The sequence below is a fragment of the Gymnoscopelus microlampas genome, assembly GCF_963454915.1.
Source record: "Gymnoscopelus microlampas genome assembly, chromosome: 22".
Lineage (NCBI taxonomy): Eukaryota > Metazoa > Chordata > Actinopteri > Myctophiformes > Myctophidae > Gymnoscopelus > Gymnoscopelus microlampas.
In genome coordinates this window covers 32,417,222-32,438,130 of record NC_139959.1, presented here as the reverse complement: position 1 = coordinate 32,438,130, position 20,909 = coordinate 32,417,222, and positions in this window count along the sequence as shown.

The following is a 20,909-nucleotide window of genomic DNA, read 5'->3' as shown; positions in this document are numbered from 1 at the left end:
GTTTAAGCGCAGACATCTTCATTGGAAATGAATAAATCTGAACTGCCATCCATCCATCCATATAATAGGCCAAAGCTTTCTTAATAAGTGTGGAAATAGGTTTCCACACTTCATTCAGGCAGACTATAGGATCACACTTTTTTGATTGCCTGCGAGTTTGACCTTTCTTCCTGCTCCTGCAGAAACCAGAGTACATCAGATGAAACATGGCTGCTCCTCTTCTTGACCACATCATCACAGAGTTTGATGTCCAATTCACTTGTAAAGTGAGTACTGTACAGTACTTAAGTAGAATTTTGAGAGATTTTTGACTTTACTGGAGTATTTCCAATTTTCAATACTTTTACTTATACTTTAAGCGCAGGAAGGTTTAAGCGCAGACATCTTCATTGGAAATGAATAAATCTGAACTGCCATCCATCCATCCATATAATAGGCCAAAGCTTTCTTAATAAGTGTGGAAATAGGTTTCCACACTTCATTCAGGCAGACTATAGGATCACACTTTTTTGATTGCCTGCGAGTTTGACCTTTCTTCCTGCTCCTGCAGAAACCAGAGTACATCAGATGAAACATGGCTGCTCCTCTTCTTGACCACATCATCACAGAGTTTGATGTCCAATTCACTTGTAAAGTGAGTACTGTTTAAGCGCAGACATCTTCATTGGAAATGAATAAATCTGAACTGCCATCCATCCATCCATATAATAGGCCAAAGCTTTCTTAATAAGTGTGGAAATAGGTTTCTCAATAAGTCTGAACAATTTCTGTGGCTATGACATGGGGATTTTTTTTTCATGTAATCTCTCAAGACAGATTCAGCTGCTCAAACGATTTATTATTTTTTTCTCTGATAGGTTCCCAGATTGCTATATTTGAAATAGAGCTTAAAGTTGTTTAATTCATAATGTACTTTTTGTATTAAAAAAACAACCAAGTGAAGTACAGATACTGTCCGCCACTCTCTATCAGCGTTGCCAGATTGTGCGAGAGAAACAAGCAACCAGGTCTGAAACAAGCCCAAAAGAAGCGACTATAGGCCACATGACGAAATGAGCACTTTAACCCTATAAACCCAAATCTCAGCTTGCGGTTGAACTCAGATGAATGCGTCTGGTTGCTGTGAAACCAATTATGTTTTCCTCCACGATAGGGAATTTGACCTGCTGTGGTACACGACACGTTACTTAAGTCTAAACATGTTGAATGGAACAGTAGGATACAATCTAATATTCATCTTTCAGCCGTCTAAAACTGTGTGTGTGCAGACAGTAGATAGGCTTAGCTGTTCATTTTGGCCAAAATAGTGGTCACTTTTGAACGGGAATGTGTATAACAAAGTTTAATAAACCATTCACATTTCAATGGAAATGGATCAGTCATCTTCCTGCAATCTGTAGGAATTTAAATGAATCAGTACTACAACCTCAAAAGTAGTATAATGTCTCTTTATTCAAATTATGTACCAAGGCATGGGTTAGATACTTAAATCTAATACATGTAATTCAAAGGAACAATGCCATTCATTTGTAAGGCCCTGTCGCAGGGCTGTCAGGCTCTGTCACAGTGCTGGCAGGGCCTGATCGTTGGTTAAACTATGTCATTTTCTCAGCTTGTGGTTAACTCAGGTGAATGTGTCTGATTGCTGAGAGACCAATTATGTTTTCCTCCACGATAGGCAATTTGACCTGCTGTGGTAAACGGTACTTAAGTCTAAAAATGTTGAATGGAACAGTCAGTGGGATACAATCTAATATTCATCTTTTAGCCATCTGTGTGTGTGTGTGACGTGTGTGTGTGTGCGCAGACAGTAGATAGGCTTAGTTTAGTTTAGTTTAGTTTATTTAGCACATTGTTATACAAATATAGACAACAATACATATTGAAAGACAGTTGCTGTGCGAGGAAAGGAAGAAGCCGGATGGCTTATTTGGAATCCTTTCCTTCATGGGAGAGCTCATTGAAACAACTGCATTTAAAAGTTCATTAAGAACAATACAAAAAGAGAAAAAAAAATATATATACAAATTTCCAAGGGGAGCAGTAGTGCAAATAAAGAAATAAAAACACAAAACTGCTCAAAAGAAAACGGGACAAACAAAACAAAAAAAGAATAAACAATTTTGAAAAGATGACTAAATCAATGGATTGTAGTAAGGAAGAAATTAGATATTGTTTTAAATGTTTCTTAAATATTGGGAAGGATAGTGAAGACTTGAGAGATGCATCTAGCGAGCTCCACAACTGAGGGCCTCTAAATGTGATGAAATGTTTATGTTTTGAAGTACGACAAAAAGGTAAATTAAAATCATCACTTTGCCTTGTGGGGTAAGAGTGAACATCAGAAGTAACATGAAAAAAATTATGAAAAGAATAAGGAAGGTCTTGTTTACATTTTTTAAATTTGAACATAAATAAGCAGGTTTGAAAAACATGAACCTTATCTATGGGCAATAAAGAATATTTAAGAAAGAGAGGTGCAGATGGCTCGTGTCTATTTGAGAGAGAGATCATTCTCAAAAACCTCTTTTGAATGATGAGTAATTTAGTTAAATATGTAGGATAAGTAGCAGCCCAAACAATATTACAGTAATTAATATGTGGGAAAATTAAACTATAATAAAGAATTAAATGAGACGAGGGATGAACCAGTGGACATATTTTTCGCAATATGCCAAGCATCTTCATAGACCTCATAGCTACAGAATCAATCTGTTGTTTCCAATTTAGATGATCTATAATGACGCCCAAAAATTTTGTATGAGAAACCTGGCAGATTTCCGTACCATTAATTAAAACTTTAGATTTATCTATTGGGAATTTTTTATTAATATTACTAAAAATCATGAAGTTAAATTTTTTTATGTTAAGAGTAAGCTTGTTCAATTGGAACCATTTGACATTTTGGCCAAAATACCTCAGTGCTCCGAGTTGGGTATAAGGATACAGGAATTATTTTTGATGGATATGAAGGGGCAGTGGCAGAGAGTGTCGTTTTTTTTTAGTGTAGCTCGTGTTCGGTGTGTACTCTTTACGCGTTTCACGGTGGCGGGGAATTGCGATCCGAGGTCAGTATATGGGCAAACTATAGTGCCAGAGGGAGGGCCACACATAGGACACACACACACGCACGCACGCACGCACGCACGCACGCACGCACGCACGCACGCACACACACACACACACACACACAGCACATGTAGTACCTGTTACTGAGTGTGTGTGTAACCATGTGCAGGTCAGCCAAGCTCCCGGGCCGCCTCCCAGACCAACGTCTACCTGGACCCCTACGGTTACCGTGACAACCAGGCCTTTGACACCATGAGCGTGGACAGCTCCGACTCCATAGAGACCAGCATCTCCGCCTGCTCGCCCGACAACATCTCCAGGTGTGTGTGTGCGTGTGTGTGGGTGTGTGCGTGGTGTGAGAGAGAGGCAAGCATTTCCTGTCTGTCTGCCCAAGTGGACATCACTTAATCATAATTATTTTTTCTGTATTTGTCAGAGAGAGAGAGAGAGAGAGAGTTACATTCAAATGAATGAACTATTACACACGCCGTGGAAAACGGCACGCAAGGACCACAAATTTAGAGGGGGAAAAAAAATCATCATTGTCCACAACATGTAACTAACTGATTTCTGTACTGTTACAGTAATAGAGACAGGTTCATTATAGTAGTAAATTAGTTTGGACACTAGATGACGACGGTGTTACACACACTATCTCTCAGTTGTTTGCCGTAAACTCTAGAATGGGTCATTGTGATTTATTCAAGTACAATTTTAAGGTATGTTTTACTTTTTCTGGAGTGTTTCCAATTTTCAGTACTTTTAGCCTTTTAGTTTATTTTTGGAGACTTATGACATTCACTCCACTACATTTCAAACTCAAAGACAACAAATATTGTACTTTTGACTCCACAGCATTTCTAGGAAGGTAAAAAGTACATAATGAATTAACAACTTTAAGCCCCATTTCAAATATAGCAATCTCTGGGAACCTATCGGCAAAGAAAAAGCAAAAAAATAATTGTTTGAGCAGCTGAGTGAGTCTTTGGAGATGACATGAAATCTCCCCCTGACCCCCCCCCACAGCACACACGGACGCGTTTCGGCGTCAAGCCTTCCTCAGCGTGTATGGTAATGCAAACAGTTGGGGACTGTTAAATAGGGGGGACCGGGGTACAACATAGAAATCGGTCCGTCTAAAAACAGGCTCGTTCATAGGCCTCCTCACAGTTATTTATACATCTTATAAATCCCTATACCCCTTTTGATTGGGGGACTCTGATCCAATACATATAAAAATAGTCAAATACCAGTAGATTAAAAAACAGTTCATGTAAGTACACTCCCTTGACTTTCTGTCATAAACAGGAATGCAGTAATAAATGCAAATACAAATTACAAAACAAAACAAAAACAGTCAAAGAAATAAACAATTAATAATAAACTTACACCTCTCTGAATGCACAATCTCAGACATAAGACTCAACCCCAATTCCAAATTCATGACGTTAAATAAAAAAAACAGCCCAATAGCAGTTCCTCGTTTAACCCCTTGGGGTGTTCTGTCTGAAGATTGTGTATCCAAAGAGCCTCTCTTTGTAGGAGAAGCCTATCCCTGTTACCCCCTCTCTTTAAAGGATGTACAATGCCTTGAAACCTCAAAGAACATACCTCATGCCCTACTGAATTAAAGTGTCTCGCTACCGGAGATTTCTCATCCCTATTTCCAATATTTGATTTGTGTTCACCAATTCTTATTTACAATTCTCTCTTTGTTTTGCCTACATAGCAGAGTTCACATGGACATTCAACAGGTAGACCACATATTTCGTTTTGCATGTAATTCTACTCTTAATATTAATCTTTTTGCCAGTATGAGGGTGTAACACTGTGTCACCTTTAATCATAGTGTTACATTGAAGACAACCTGAACATGGAAAATTACCCGTAGGTGGGTCTGACATAAAATGTTTAGGAGGTACGTAACAGTCTGCTCTGACCAGTGAATCTCTTACATTTTGGGCTTGTTTATGTGCAAACATTGGGGGCGTTTTAAAGACGTGACCTATAGCAGGATCAGTGGATAGAATATACCAGTATTTTTGTACAATCTTCTTTACTTCATTACAAATTGGAGAAAAAGTGGTAGACAGCACAATTTCTAAAAAAAATAAAATATTATTGACTTCTAAAAAAGTTTAGAAGTCAATAAACTAGTTCTGTTGATGATGATCTTTAAACCTGGTGGGTGGTAACTGGAGAAGTGCAAGTAATTATTTCTATCGGCGCACACACACACACACACACACACACACACACACACACACACACACACACACACACACACACACACACACACACACACACACACACACACACACACACACACACACACACACACACACACACACGCGCGCGCACCCGGGGGGGTGAAGGTGAGAGGTGCTCATGTCCAACCCCTAAAACAGCTGCTTTACCATTGGTGGGCATGCCATTTAACTCCTCCTCTGAAAAAAGGAGTTAAAAGCCATTGACCCGTCACATTTACAGAAGACCACTTTGACTTTCCCACTCGTTCTTGTGGGAATATTCTCTCTTCTCTGTTCAGCAGCCTGAACTTTGAGTCCTTTTGATTTCCATGCTCCAACATGCCGTGCAATGACACAAGAAGCGATGAAGATGCGCGTGAATGTGATTTTTGGGACATTTTCTCAAGCTTTGTACGTCTAACAGGGTTCCTCGTCTGTTTTTTGGGTTTGTTCGTGTTCTCGGTTGCAATAAATTGCTACCTCCTGTATTTGGCGTTAAGACGCAGAAATACAGAGCAACCTCAGTACATCATTCTGGCAAATATAGCGGTATGTGATATATTAATGGCAATAACTCCATGCGTACATCTGCTGCCCAGTGTGCTGCAGGGAAAAACTGTAATATTGACCAAATGGTGCATAGGTTTTGTACCTATATTTGGCGATGTTATGATAGCGTGCCAGATGACTTGGACCTTACTGGCAGCTGAACGTTACACTTTCATCTGCCATGGAATCCACTACCTCAGGATCGTCACGACTCGTCACATTCGCTGGGCTATGGGTGTGATCTGGACCATAGTTTTGATTTTGAATACTTATCATCAAGCGCTCATCTACTACAAGTTTGACTTTGTTGACAAGCCCTTGGACACATTGATGTGTGACCCATTGACGATGGAGCGACTCACAGAGCTGACTTCTAAAGACATGTGGCTTCTTCGCATTCCGCCTGGTTGCATCCTTCTTTTGGCCATCATTAGCATCTTCACTTGCAATTTGCTGATCCTTCGAGCAGCGTACAAGGTGTCGCTGGAACTACGCCAGAGCAACCGCAGAGCTGCATGTAACGTGGGCTGCTACCTCTGCATGTTCTTGGTGCAGATGTTGCCGGTGCCCTGCTGTATTACCAGGTCTATACTGGATAGAATTTGCCCAGAGCTGAGCCCTCAAAGCCAACTCCTGCTGTTAATTCTGATGATGGTCACTCCATCGGCTAACGCAGCCACTGTGATCTATCGCAACACAGAGTTTAAGAAAGACTTGCGCTCTCTCTGCACTCGCAAGGTTAGGGGTCCAGAGGATATTGAGATGATGCGGCCAGTGAGGCGAGGACGGCGTGTGAGAATAGGGCACTGTAACTCACACGAATAATAGCTATTATTATTACTAGATGTTTTGTTATTGTTCGTTTTATGTCTTATATGTTTTAATTCTCTGTGCAGGTTTGGGTATGCTTATATTATGCACACACACGCATGCACGCACATGCACAGTAACTTATTTATATTTGACATTGAGTCTTGTTATCCTGTTTCTTTCTATATTCTCTATTCTAAGGCTGTTTTTAAACTGCAAAACCTTGTGAGCTTGCACAGTATGTGTTTTTTTTTGCATTTCCCCGCAGCTTTCAGAGCACTGAATGAGGACAAGATCAAAAGGGGGGGGGGGGACAACTAAGAATATATATGTATAGATTTTTTTAAAGAGTGTTCTAATGTGGAGATATCTGCTTTTGCCAGAGACATATACATAATAATAATAATTGTATGGTATAAATAGCCCTGAGCTTTTTGTGATGTAAGTCTGCACAACAGCATTGCTCCAAGTGTTTACTTTAAAGCACAGAAAATATTGCAGGTGGTACAACGTTGATGAAGGCCACAATTGGCCTTCATACGGGATGTGTGCAACCCACTGTTCTGAACGCTGTTGCTATACCTGTCTTAAGAGGTTTGTATTATATCCTAATGTCTTATGTTTTATAATGTGTTTTGTTTGCTTGATGATTTGTGTAAAGCACATTGACTTAAGTTGCTGTTGGGTGGAAACCTTGTAAGTCTAAAACCCTTCCTTTTTAATTATTTTAAAAACGATTTAAAACAGTGAAAATATCCAATATACAAGCTCAATACGCCTCGTATTGTGAGGCAGTGTGAGCTTGTAGATCTGCTATTTTCACAACTGTTGTGCGACACTGTTGTATTAATTTAACAAAACATCAAAAGTTGAAATATGAAGATACAAGGTTTCTGGCTGACAGCAACGTTGTTGCAATGTAGGCTACTATACAAATGAACTTGCCTTGCCTTGCCTATATCTGCTGTCTATCTCTGCACAATACCGCTCCAGCAGAAATCATGTTTTTTTGTGTGATTAATATGTTATTGAAGCTTAGCCATAAAAATCAGGGTAGTCGTGTTTTGCACTCTGCATACTTCTAAAGCTTTTTTTTTTTAAATCTAATGTCATGCTATTCATATGAAATTATTACCAGGCATTGGTATTAACTCTAGAAATCCACACATGTAAAGAAATCACAAAAGTAAAGTCCATAAATAACTGTCTGTGGAATAAAGTGGGATGACACAGGAAAGAAAATGTATTGAACACACCAAGAAAATATGAATTGTTGGTATACAGTATCAGTATTTGTACCTCTTATCTGTGCAAATCAGCATCAGATGGTTTATTGCAAATTGAAAAACATCTCATGATGGGTAAAATCAAAGAGCTCTCTCAAGACATTTGCTAAACCTGAGAGGCAATGCACTCACATTGTTTCCTCTGCCTTTTTGGAGCTATTTCTGAGTCTTTCAGAGTGGTCCTTAGCCTGGTAAACCCTCCCTCCGGAAATCTCATTTCCATTTGATTTCAGGAGTAATCAAATGGAAATGAGATTTCCGGAGGGAGGGTTTACCAGGCTAAGTGGTCCTTGGCTACTGGCATATGTTCCATTTTGATGCTGAGCAACAATCAGGTTGCGAATGTGTGGAGAGAGTTCTTACCCGCTTTTACTCATCATGAGATGTTTCTTGTGTGACAGCTTGGTTAATAAAAATAAATAATAATAACAATAATAAAATAACAAATGATTCCCCATACATTTTCACAAACCCAGCTGATGTTGATTTGCACAGATAGGAGGTAACTTGCAAATGGATACAGGCCCACTGGGCACCTCAATGCTAATTTGGCAGTGTTTTTTCCCCCAAAATGTAAAAAATAAATAAATACAAATTATGTTTTGGAAAATTAAGGGTTGAAGGTAAAGTATACATGATTTGAACATGCACTCAACTCAAAACAAAGAAGAACGCGCTGTCTCATCAGTAGCTGAATCAGCCTGGCTGTGGCAAACCTCCAAGAACACCCATGGCCTTATCTGAAGTCCATATTAGAGATTTCTGGGATAAAAAACACATACTGTACACAGACAAAAAAACATCCATTTTCAAAATGCTTACTGTGTTTACCGAAGACAAACTGTAACTACATCTCTGCTTAAAAGGTTCGGTGTGAAAACAGCAACGCATTTATATATATAAAAAATAATAAAAGCATATACTTTTACTTGTACTTTTAAGTATTTTTAAAAGCATGTACTTTTAAATACTTAAGTGTATTTAAAAGCAATGACTTTTGTACTTTTACATTACAGTAAAATTTTGACTGAGCTAATTTTACTTGTAGTGGAGTAAATATGACCAGGAGTATCTGTACTACTTTTACTCAAATACTGGGGTTGGGTACTTCGTCCACCACTGTTGAAACCACTGTTTCTTCAGGACGTACGAAACATGTAGTTACTCTTTCCCATCAGTAGAGGGGGCTGTTACTGTGGACTGTTCCATGACATTTCTTAAAGGTAGGGTACGTGATTTTCTTTGGTAAAAAAATAAGTGTTAAATAGCTCTATATTCTGATAGTACTCATTGCTATAGAGTGTTTGTTCATTAACAGGAGTATCCTTGTCTCTCCAGCTCGTTATAAAACAGAAAATGCAGAAACATGTAGTTTGACTATAGGGTAGGCCCTTCTTTAAACCTGGTGGGTGGTAACTGGAGAAGTGCAAGTAATTATTTCTATCGGCACACACACACACACACACGCACGCACGCACGCACGCACGCACGCACGCACGCACGCACGCGCGCGCGCGCGCGCACCCGGGGGGGTGAAGGTGAGAGGTGCTCATGTCCAACCCCTAAAACAGCTGCTTTACCATTGGTGGGCATGCCATTTAACTCCTCCTCTGAAAAAAGGAGTTAAAAGCCATTGACCCGTCACATTTACAGAAGACCACTTTGACTTTCCCACTCGTTCTTGTGGGAATATTCTCTCTTCTCTGTTCAACAGCCTGAACTTTGAGTCCTTTTGATTTCCATGCTCCAACATGACGTGCAATGACACAAGAAGCGATGAAGATGCGCGTGAATGTGATTTTTGGGAAATTTTCTCAAGCTTTGTACATCTAACAGGGTTCCTCGTCTGTTTTTTGGGTTTGTTCGTGTTCTCGGTTGCAATAAATTGCTACCTCCTGTATTTGGCGTTAAGACGCAGAAATACAGAGCAACCTCAGTACATCATTCTGGCAAATATAGCGGTATGTGATATATTAATGTCAATAACTCCATGCGTACATCTGCTGCCCAGTGTGCTGCAGGGAAAAACTGTAATATTGACCAAATGGTGCATAGGTTTTGTACCTATATTTGGCGATTTTATGATAGCGTGCCAGATGACTTGGACCTTACTGGCAGCTGAACGTTACACTTTCATCTGCCATGGAATCCACTACCTCAGGATCGTCACGACTCGTCACATTCGCTGGGCTATGGGTGTGATCTGGACCATAGTTTTGATTTTGAATACTTATCATCAAGCGCTCATCTACTACAAGTTTGACTTTGTTGACAAGCCCTTGGACACATTGATGTGTGACCCATTGACGATGGAGCGACTCACAGAGCTGACTTCTAAAGACATGTGGCTTCTTCGCATTCCGCCTGGTTGCATCCTTCTTTTGGCCATCATTAGCATCTTCACTTGCAATTTGCTGATCCTTCGAGCAGCGTACAAGGTGTCGCTGGAACTACGCCAGAGCAACCGCAGAGCTGCATGTAACGTGGGCTGCTACCTCTGCATGTTCTTGGTGCAGATGTTGCCGGTACCCTGCTGTATTACCAGGTCTATACTGGATAGAATTTGCCCAGAGCTGAGCCCTCAAAGCCAACTCCTGCTGTTAATTCTGATGATGGTCACTCCATCGGCTAACGCAGCCACTGTGATCTATTGCAACACAGAGTTTAAGAAAGACTTGCGCTCTCTCTGCACTCGCAAGGTTAGGGGTCCAGAGGATATTGAGATGATGCGGCCAGTGAGGCGAGGACGGCGTGTGAGAATAGGGCACTGTAACTCACACGAATAATAGCTATTATTATTACTAGATGTTTTGTTATTGTTCGTTTTATGTCTTATGTGTTTTAATTCTCTGTGCAGGTTTGGGTATGCTTATATTATGCACACACACGCATGCACGCACATGCACAGTAACTTATTTATATTTGACATTGAGTCTTGTTATCCTGTTTCTTTCTATATTCTCTATTCTAAGGCTGTTTTTAAACTGCAAAACCTTGTGAGCTTGCACAGTATGTGTTTTTTTTTGCATTTCCCCGCAGCTTTCAGAGCACTGAATGAGGACAAGATCAAAAGGGGGGGGGGGGGACAACTAAGAATATATATGTATAGATTTTTTAAAAGAGTGTTCTAATGTGGAGATATCTGCTTTTGCCAGAGACATATACATAATAATAATAATTGTATGGTATAAATAGCCCTGAGCTTTTTGTGATGTAAGTCTGCACAACAGCATTGCTCCAAGTGTTTACTTTAAAGCACAGAAAATAGTGCAGGTGGTACAACGTTGATGAAGGCCACAATTGGCCTTCATACGGGATGTGTGCAACCCACTGTTCTGAACGCTGTTGCTATACCTGTCTTAAGAGGTTTGTATTATATCCTAATGTCTTATGTTTTATAATGTGTTTTGTTTGCTTGATGATTTGTGTAAAGCACATTGACTTAAGTTGCTGTTGGGTGGAAACCTTGTAAGTCTAAAACCCTTCCTTTTTAATTATTTTAAAAACGATTTAAAACAGTGAAAATATCCAATATACAAGCTCAATACGCCTCGTATTGTGAGGCGGTGTGAGCTTGTAGATCTGCTATTTTCACAACTGTTGTGCGACACTGTTGTATTAATTTAACAAAACATCAAAAGTTGAAATATGAAGATACAAGGTTTCTGGCTGACAGCAACGTTGTTGCAATGTAGGCTACTATACAAATGAACTTGCCTTGCCTATATCTGCTGTCTATCTCTGCACAATACCGCTCCAGCAGAAATCATGTTTTTTTGTGTGATTAATATGTTATTGAAGCTTAGCCATAAAAATCAGGGTAGTCGTGTTTTGCACTCTGCATACTTCTAAAGCTTTTTTTTTTTTAAATCTAATGTCATGCTGCACATGCCCTGACAAAGGACAAGAGAGTAGACAGTACAGAGCATGAGGAGTCAACAGAGGAGCAGGTAACTGCATTCCTTCTTGGCAAAAATATATCCATAGACAAAAACAACATTGAGGCCTGCCATACTCTAGGAAAAAGGAACCTGAAGGAAAATCCTGCTGTAATTGTACGCTTTGCAAATAGGAAGTATAAAGTTGATCTGCTTAGGCAGGGCAGGAATTTGAAGGGCTCAGATGTGTACATCAATGAGCATCTTACAAAGAAAAATGGTGAAATTGCAAAGAAAGCAAGGTTCCTCAGGAAACAGGGAAAGATTCAGTCTACTTGGTCTGCAAACTGCAAAGTGTTTATAAAATTGAATGGGCAAGCAGAGCAATCCAAAGTAATGTGCGTCAAGAATATTGAGCAGCTGGACATATTTGACTGATTCTAGAAAGTTATTAGATCAGATCCGCGAGCTGTACTATTAATGGTTTGTTATGTTAAAAGGATAATGTATTTAACACTGTATTATCTATATTATATTTATATCAGACACATTTAACATGCTGGACATTGAACAGGACATAGATCCAGATCATAATATCTTTAACAATATAAATACAAACTGCTGTTATTATACAGAGCAGCAGTTTAATAAAAATATCAATTATGAAAATGGAATATCAATCATTCACCTTAATGGCCGTCAAGAGTATAAGAAATTATCTAAATACGTTTAAAAACCCTTTTAATGTCATTGCTATATCAGAATCATGGCTCAAAGTTGAGAGAGGAACAGATTTTGTTTTACAGGGTTATGAACTTAATTATATAAATAGAGAGAGCAGAATTGGAGGAGGGGTGGCTCTCTTTGTAGACAAAAGCCTAATTTATAAGGTTGTTGAAACCATGTCAGTAATTATTGATGAGGTGATGGAGTGTATCACTATTGAAATGTGTATGGAAAAAATGAAAAATGTGGTTGTCAGCTGTGTTTATAGAACACCAGGATCCAATATTGAAACATTTATTTACAATATGGAAAGGTTGTTTTCTGATACAAAACAAAAGGTAAATTTTATCTGTGGCGATTACAACATTGTTAAATCCCAACAAACATAAATTGACAGATGAATTTAGTGAAGTAATGTACAGCATGGGTCTCTTTCCATCAATTACAAAGCCAAGTAGAATAACATCTCACTGTGCCACTCTGATCGATAATATATTTACAAATAATATGGAAGACAATATTGTGAGTGGATTATTAATGAATGACATTAGTGATCACCTGCCTGTATTTATAATATATGACTGTAATCGCAAGAAGAGGAAGGCGTACAAGGAGATTAAATACAGGAGAGTGAGAACCGAGGAAGCTGTATCCATGTTTGGAAGGGATTTATTAAATTATAATTGGAAGGATATACATGACAAAGTAAATGTTGACAAAGCATATGATTTATTCTTGGATATATTCATGACCTTATATAATAGAAACTGCCCATTAAAACAATATAGCAGTAACAACAAGTACTCAGAAAGTCCTTGGATATCTAAGGGCCTGCAAAATGCCTGTAAGAAAAAGAATACGCTATATAGGACATTTATAAAATCTAGAACGAAAGAGGCAGAGCAAAAATACAAGAAATACAAAAATAAATTAACCAATATTATGAGGATATGTAAGAAGAATTATTATACCAAAATACTAGAGAATAATAAAAATAATATTAAAGGCATGTGGAAAATATTAAACAGTATTATTAAAAACGGACCAACCAAACCAAGCTACCCTGAACATTTTACTGATAATGATACAACAATTAGCAATATGAATGATGTGGTTGAGGGTTTCAATAAGTTCTTTGTCAATGTGGGTCCAAAGCTTGCACAATAAATAAAAAGCACACTGTCTGGGAAGAGTTGTGCTGATTATATAGAGAGAAATCAAAACTCAATTTATTTGGGAACGGTAGAAAAGAGGGAAATCATAGATATTGTAAATAAGTGTAAAGACAAAACCTCCACAGATTGGAATGATATTGACATGCATTTAGTAAAGAAAGTAATTGATGGAATAGTAGATCCACTAACCCATATTAATTGTAATATATCTTTTAGAACAGGAATATTTCCAGAAAAAATGAAGACTGCCAAGGTCATCCCAATATATAAAACTGGTGACAAACAGAAATGTACTAACTATAGGCCTGTATCTCTATTGTCTCAGTTTTCAAAGATACTTGAAAAGGTTTTTGTTGCAAGACTGGACAATTTCATTGAACAAAATGACTTGTTAATGGAGAGTCAATATGGTTTTAGATCAGCCAGATCAACATCAATGGCTTTAACAGAGTTAGTAGAGGAATTAACTAGTTGTAGCCAGAACAGAAAATATGCAGTGGGAATATTTATTGACTTGAAAAAAGCATTTGATACAATTGACCATGGAATACTCCTCAAAAAAATGGAAGCATATGGTGCCAGAGGGGTGGTTTTTGACTGGCTGAAAAGCTATATAGAAAATAGGCAGCAATTCGTACAGATGGACCATCATAAGTCCAGGTGTCTAAATATTCCCTGTGGTGTCCCTCAGGGGTCAGTCTTGGGCCCCAAACTATTTATCTCATATATTAATGATATTTGTAGAGTTTCTAATTACTTAAATATTGTTGTTTTTGCTGACGACACAAATATATTTTGTTCTGGGGATGACCTGAAGCTGCTTGTAGAGATGGTAAATAAGGAAATGAGGAAAGTAAAATGCTGGTTTGACACAAACAAATTATCCTTGAACTTGAACAAAACAAAATTTATGGTGTTTGGGAACCGTAAGATTGATACAAATATTCATGTGGAAATTGAAGATGTGGTGATAGAGAGGGTATATGAAAACAAGTTCTTGGGTGTTCTGTTGGACCACAAACTATGCTGGAAACCCCACATAAATTATCTGTGCTCTAAGATGGCAAGGAGCATTGGCATCTTGGCCAAAACTAAGCACATATTGAACCATCAAGCCTTACACACACTTTATTGTGCACTTATCCTACCATACTTGAACTATTGTGTGGAAGTATGGGGTAACACCTATAAGAGCTCCCTAAAAAGGATATGCACACTTCAAAAAAAGAGCAATAAGGATAGTTCACAATGTTGGTTATCTTGACACAAATACTTTGTTTTTACAGTCAAATATTTTACAATGTATGGACCTTGTCAATTTTCAATCTGTAGTGATGGTTTTTAAAGCAAGGAATTATTTACTCCCAAAGAACCTGCAAAAAATGTTTAAAGATAAAGAAGTAGGAAGATATGACCTAAGAAGGAAGGAAGACTTACAGCAGCCTTTTGCTCGCACTACACAAAAAAGTATGTGCATTTCAGTCTGCGGGGTTACACTGTGGAATGAACTCCACGAAGAAATAAAACAAAGCCATAGTATGCCACATTTTAAACATCAATATAAGAAAAGCATTTTTAAGAAGTATAGTAATGAGGAGGGACATTTTAATGTGAATTGTTGATGGTGATGGATAGGTTTGTACGTAGTGAAGTAGTTTTGAAGTACAAATGTATAAATTTGTTTTTTCTATTTGTTTTTTCTTTTCAAATATAATGTTTCTAATAAGATTTTGTGTAAATATGAAACTGTAATAGGGCGTAGGATATTTTATAAGCATTAGCTTCTTCCTGCTCCTTTTCGAACACTTATGATTTATTGTTCATTGAGATAGTTGAAATAGTTTTTAAAATATTTTGTATTCTTTACTATATTGTTTTATTGTGACGTTTTTTTTATTGTACGATGTTCTAAACAAATAGAACGAAACGAAACGATACGAAACGGAGCTTCTACTGGCCTGGACCTCGCTCTGAGCCCCCTGAGACAAAACCACCTGAATAACAACAACACAACAACACTTCCTGTTGATTTTGCCATTTTGAATAAGTAGAAAACCTGGACTGGATCCACGGATCCGGATCCAGATCTTCAAATAGTAAAATCAACAGGAAGTTAACATTTTTATAAAAAAAAAAAAAAGAGGTGGGTTTGGTGATGTTCTATATTGTCTGAATCAGCTTTGTTTGTGTTCATTTTTGTGCTAAAAGAGTGACTTTGAGAGCTGTTTTACCATACAATGTAAGTCAATGAGGAGCATATTTTTGAATTATCAATTTCTAATCAATGGAGCAATTATTTTTCATTTCTTGTCCACCTTTGGAGTTACATCATGGCAAGGTAACTACACAACCCAAACCTCTACCAAAGTGGTCTTAACCTTTAAGTACAGTTTCAAGGTATTTTTTACTTTGCTGGGGTATTTCCAGTTTTCAGTCCTTTTACTTCTACTCCACTACATCTCAGAGGCAAATATTGTACTTTTACTGCACTATAATTATTTGAAAGCTTGAGTTACTTTGTAGATTTTGATTATTATTACAAAACATACATTAACCACTTCAGCCCTATATAAACGTATAGGCTATTTGAAAATGGCAGATCTACAAGCTCACAACACGTCACATGGCATAAAATACTTGTAGCGTCCCAGCTGGCATAAAGGAGGTTGAAGCTCAACTGATGATTTGTAATGGTTTACTTTATTAAATCAACGTGAAAACTGAAACAAAGGGGGGGAGGGACAAAAGAAAGCATAAACATATAATCAATAAACTGTCATGACTCAAAACACATGTCCCATATAGCCAATAAAAGGTGCATATCAAAAACCACAAATACAGCATAAAAATACCAACAATAATAAAACACACAACAATAAGAGACATTCACCTTTTTCCCTCTCCAGCTAGGTGCTAATTAAACCGGGTGCTTCTCCAGTGGCATGTCCATCCATCAATAACAGTTCATTAGGAATATCACTAAAAACAAATGTATCAAAGTTAAAAACCAAATCACATTTCCATTTCCATATCCATTTCCATTTCATTTGTTGGTGGCACTCACTTTTCCTCCGTTTGGTCCATCCAGTTTCCCAAACAATTCCTTTAATCTTGTGGCTCCGTGCCAAACAAACATTTGTCTCCGTGCTGCTCCCCTCCCCCGCTCACGTTAGACTGGCCTTGATAAGTGCACCGCTCTCAGTGTGCGGGTGCGCCTCCGCTGTTTCCTTCAAAATAAAGGTTCTCTGTCCTGGGTCCGTTGCACGCTTCCGCTGTTTCCCTTCAAATTAAAGGTTCCCTGTCCTGGGTCCGTTACACTCCCACCAAAATCTTTGAGAGCAACAAATGATTTTCCCGTTCAAAATAAAGGTTTCAGTGCACATACTGTATAAAACAATCCATATAGACACATGAAACTCTTAGAGAGGGAGAGGTCATGAATAATTAGGAAGCAGGTTCGCCAGTCTCTAACAAAAGGACCAGCTTCTGTACTGGGCGCTCGAGAACTGATGGTTTGTAGAGACGCTCACCCTTCCTGCCAAGCCTTCGATCGCCAAGACAGACTTGCACTCTCCTTACTAGTCCATCACTGCCTGCAGTAGAGTCTGTAACTCGACCCAATCGCCATTCGTTTCTGGGTAAATCGTCCTCTTGCACCATCACTACGTCTCCTACTTGGAGATTCCTTCGTGCGACGTGCCACTGCTGTCTAATTGCAATGTTGGCCAAATATTCTTTACGCCATCTACTCCAAAACTGTTCAGCCAAGTATTGAACATGTCGCCATCTCTTAAGGGCGTACATGTCCTCTCGTACAAAGGCACCTGGGGGGGGGGCAAGGCTTTGACTGACTTCATAGTCAGAAGATGGTTGGGAGTGAGTGGTTCAAGGCTGTTCGGATCATGGAGATTATCAATGGTAAGAGGACGATTATTTATTATGGCCATGGCTTCATACAAAAAGGCACGTAAAGATGCGTCATCCAATCTGCCCGAAGAAAGCTCAATAGTCGCCTGTAGGACGCTTCTCACTGTGCGTATCTGGCGTTCCCAAACTCCGCCAGCATGACTCGAGTGAGGGGCATTCATGTAGAAGTCGCACTGTTTCTCAGAAAGAAATGCGGTCAACCGTTCTGCATCGACTTCCTTGAGCGCTTCCTTCAATTCATTTTTTGCACCAATAAAATTGCTTCCTTGATCAGACCTGATCTGTCGAACTGTACCACGTATGGCAATAAAGCAGCGAAGGCCACAGATAAAGGCATCTGTTGTCATATCATCAAGCATTTCTATGTGAATGGCTCGAGAAGAAAAGCAAGTGAAGAGAAGGCCATACCTTTTATTTACTTTCCGTCCTTGCTTTACAAGAAATGGACCGAAACAATCCATCCCACAATAGGTAAATGGTGGCGACGGGTCCACCCGTTCAGGAGGCAGGTCAGCCATTATTTGTTCTTCCATAGGTCTTCTGTGTCGTCTGCAGGACACACACCGTTGAATGTAGGTGGCTACGGCTCGATTAATCCCTTGCATCCAATAGCCCCTTGACCTCATTTCGTTAATGGTTAGACCCTTTCCTTGATGCTTGACCTTTTCATGGCAATGCGCAATTATCATCTTGGACATGTGGTGGTTCTTTGGAATAATCACAGGATATTTATGCGAGTCAGAGATTGATGAGTTGCGCAATCTTCCTCCCACCTTGAGTATACCATCTTTGCCTGAAAGCAGGTGGTCGTTCAAACTAGTTCCTCTGTATTTAGCGGAACAGTCGAACACCACACGAAGTTTGTCTGGTTTCTTGGCATGATATACGCCGTGATGGGGGATATACCATCTTTCGCCTTCAGTTCCATGGTCTTTAATTTCCTCTGCATCGCCCTTTTCTATTATTTCCTCCATGAAAGTGGTATAATGCTTCTTATAGCTGCTATCCTTAAGCAGTTTCCTTTTGAGATGGTTTAGTCTTACAGTAGCCAGCTGTTTATTGTCAGGTAGACTGGGTCTTTCTTTAAAGGGGAGAGGCATTTCATAATGGCCATGATTGGTTTTGTGTATACCTTCATTCATTATCTCCAGGAAAGCAATATCATCTTGGGATACCGTTTTGCTGTCTGTATCGCCATCCTTGAAGTCATACTCCAATATGCGAATGGCATCAGCGGGAATGATTGGGGGTAACTCCTTGACGAGGACTCTGTGGCACAAACTTGTGGGGTTTGAAAAGTCAAGACGTGGCAAGGAGCATCCTACAATAGTCCACCCCAGATCGGTTTTAACAGCGTAGGGTTCATTTGGTTCTCCCAGAATTACTTGCTTAGGAGCCATCGCTGCAGAACAATCATAGCCTATTAAAAGGCCCACTTCACAATCTTTTAGTGATGGCATCTCGTCTGCTATTTCTGAGAGATGACTCCACTGTCTTGCCGTTTCACAGGTGGGAATGTGAGACCGATTTGCAGGTATCCAGTCCTTCGTATAAGTTAGTGGAAGGTCCACGTAGATAGCTGAATTGTATCCCCTGACTCGGAGCCCCAAGATCCTTTCACTGTTAACAAGTGTGTTGCTTCCACTCATGGTGGTCAGTTTCAATTTTACTGGATACATTTCTGTTCTCAAGGCCTGACTCAACCCCTTCTCAATGAATGTTGTATCACTTTGAGTGTCCAGCAGGGCATAAACGAGTTTCTCTGCACTTGGTTCATTCTTAGTTGACACCCATACTGGTACAACCATAGAGGTGTTGAGAGATCCTCCCCCGGCCACACTAAGTGATGTTGCTGCTGCTGAATTGTTAACATTGTCTTGTGCTGGAGGAGTTGCAAGTGTCTCCATACCGTAACTAAAGTTATGGAGGCAGGTAGGATGGTTTGCCTTGCAGACCTCGCACACCAGACGATAGCGACAATGTTTAAAGTTGTGGCCAGGTTTCAGGCATCCATAACATAGTCTTTTCTCCTTCACGTAATTACGTCGCTCCTCCAAAGACATCATTGTGAAACTTGAGCAGCCCTGAAGCTGATGTTTACTGTCTTGGCAAAGCAAACATGGAGGTTTTGACCTCCTTTGGTATTGGTAATCACCATCCGTGGCTGCTTGAGTGTTGAAAACACTAGCGTTGTTTCCTCTGGTTTCTCGAGACTGTCTTTTCTCCATGTTGGACTCTGAGGATCTAAGAGCGTGAAAGGAAGTGATAGGGTTACATGCGATCTCTGCCTCCATGGCAACGAAAGCAGAAAAATCCTTAAAACTAGGGAAATCTTTGTTGTCATGGAGACGTTGAGCTACTTGTCGATTCCACATGGAAGCTGCCCAATCAGGTAGCTTCTGAATTATCTTTTGATTTTCTTCGCAGTCATTGAGGATATCAAGACCCTTGACATGGGGCATGGCGTCTTTACAGGCATTTAAAAAATCCGCAAATTCCCTGAGACCTATGGCATCCTTAGTTTGAACTTTAGGCCAGCTCGCCAGTTTTTCCCTGAAGGCACTCTGAATAACAAAGGGCTGTCCATAACGTAGTTGTAATCTGTTCCACGCTTCGCCATAAGCCTCCCCATCACTTCTGTAGAAGGTGCCCTCCAGAACCCTGCGTGCCGATCCTCCCACGTATCTCTTTAAATAATAAAGTTTTTCTGCTGACGAGATGACTCTTTGGTCGACAAGTGAGCTAAAAGAAGCCTTCCATTCAATAAAGGTGATGGGATCTCCATTAAATACAAATGGCTCGGGAATGGGAAGTCTATTAAGGGCCATACTGTTCTGAAATGCCTGTGTGAGAGAAAGTACATCTGGACGTACATTTGATGTGGCTGCCCCCTCTTGTGCCTGATCATATGCGTTCAATTTAGCTCGAGCTACTTTGATCTCCCGCTCTGCTTGTAGCTGTTCCAGCTCTCCCTTCTGAGCCTCTAGATGTTCCTCCAAATCCCTTATACTGGTTCTCTTTTTCAGCTCTTCTGCTCGTGCCTTGTATTCCGCCTCCTTTACCGCAAGGTCGACTGCTGCCTCCATGCGATTATCTGCGGCGTTGGAATGTCGACTACTCCTGGCACTGACTTGTGACAGACTGCCAAAGATGGACTGAGAAGAATCACGGCCACGCAGTTCGTGAAGCCGATTGTTTTCCGTTGCTTCATCAAAATCCTCATCCACCATCCTATCATAG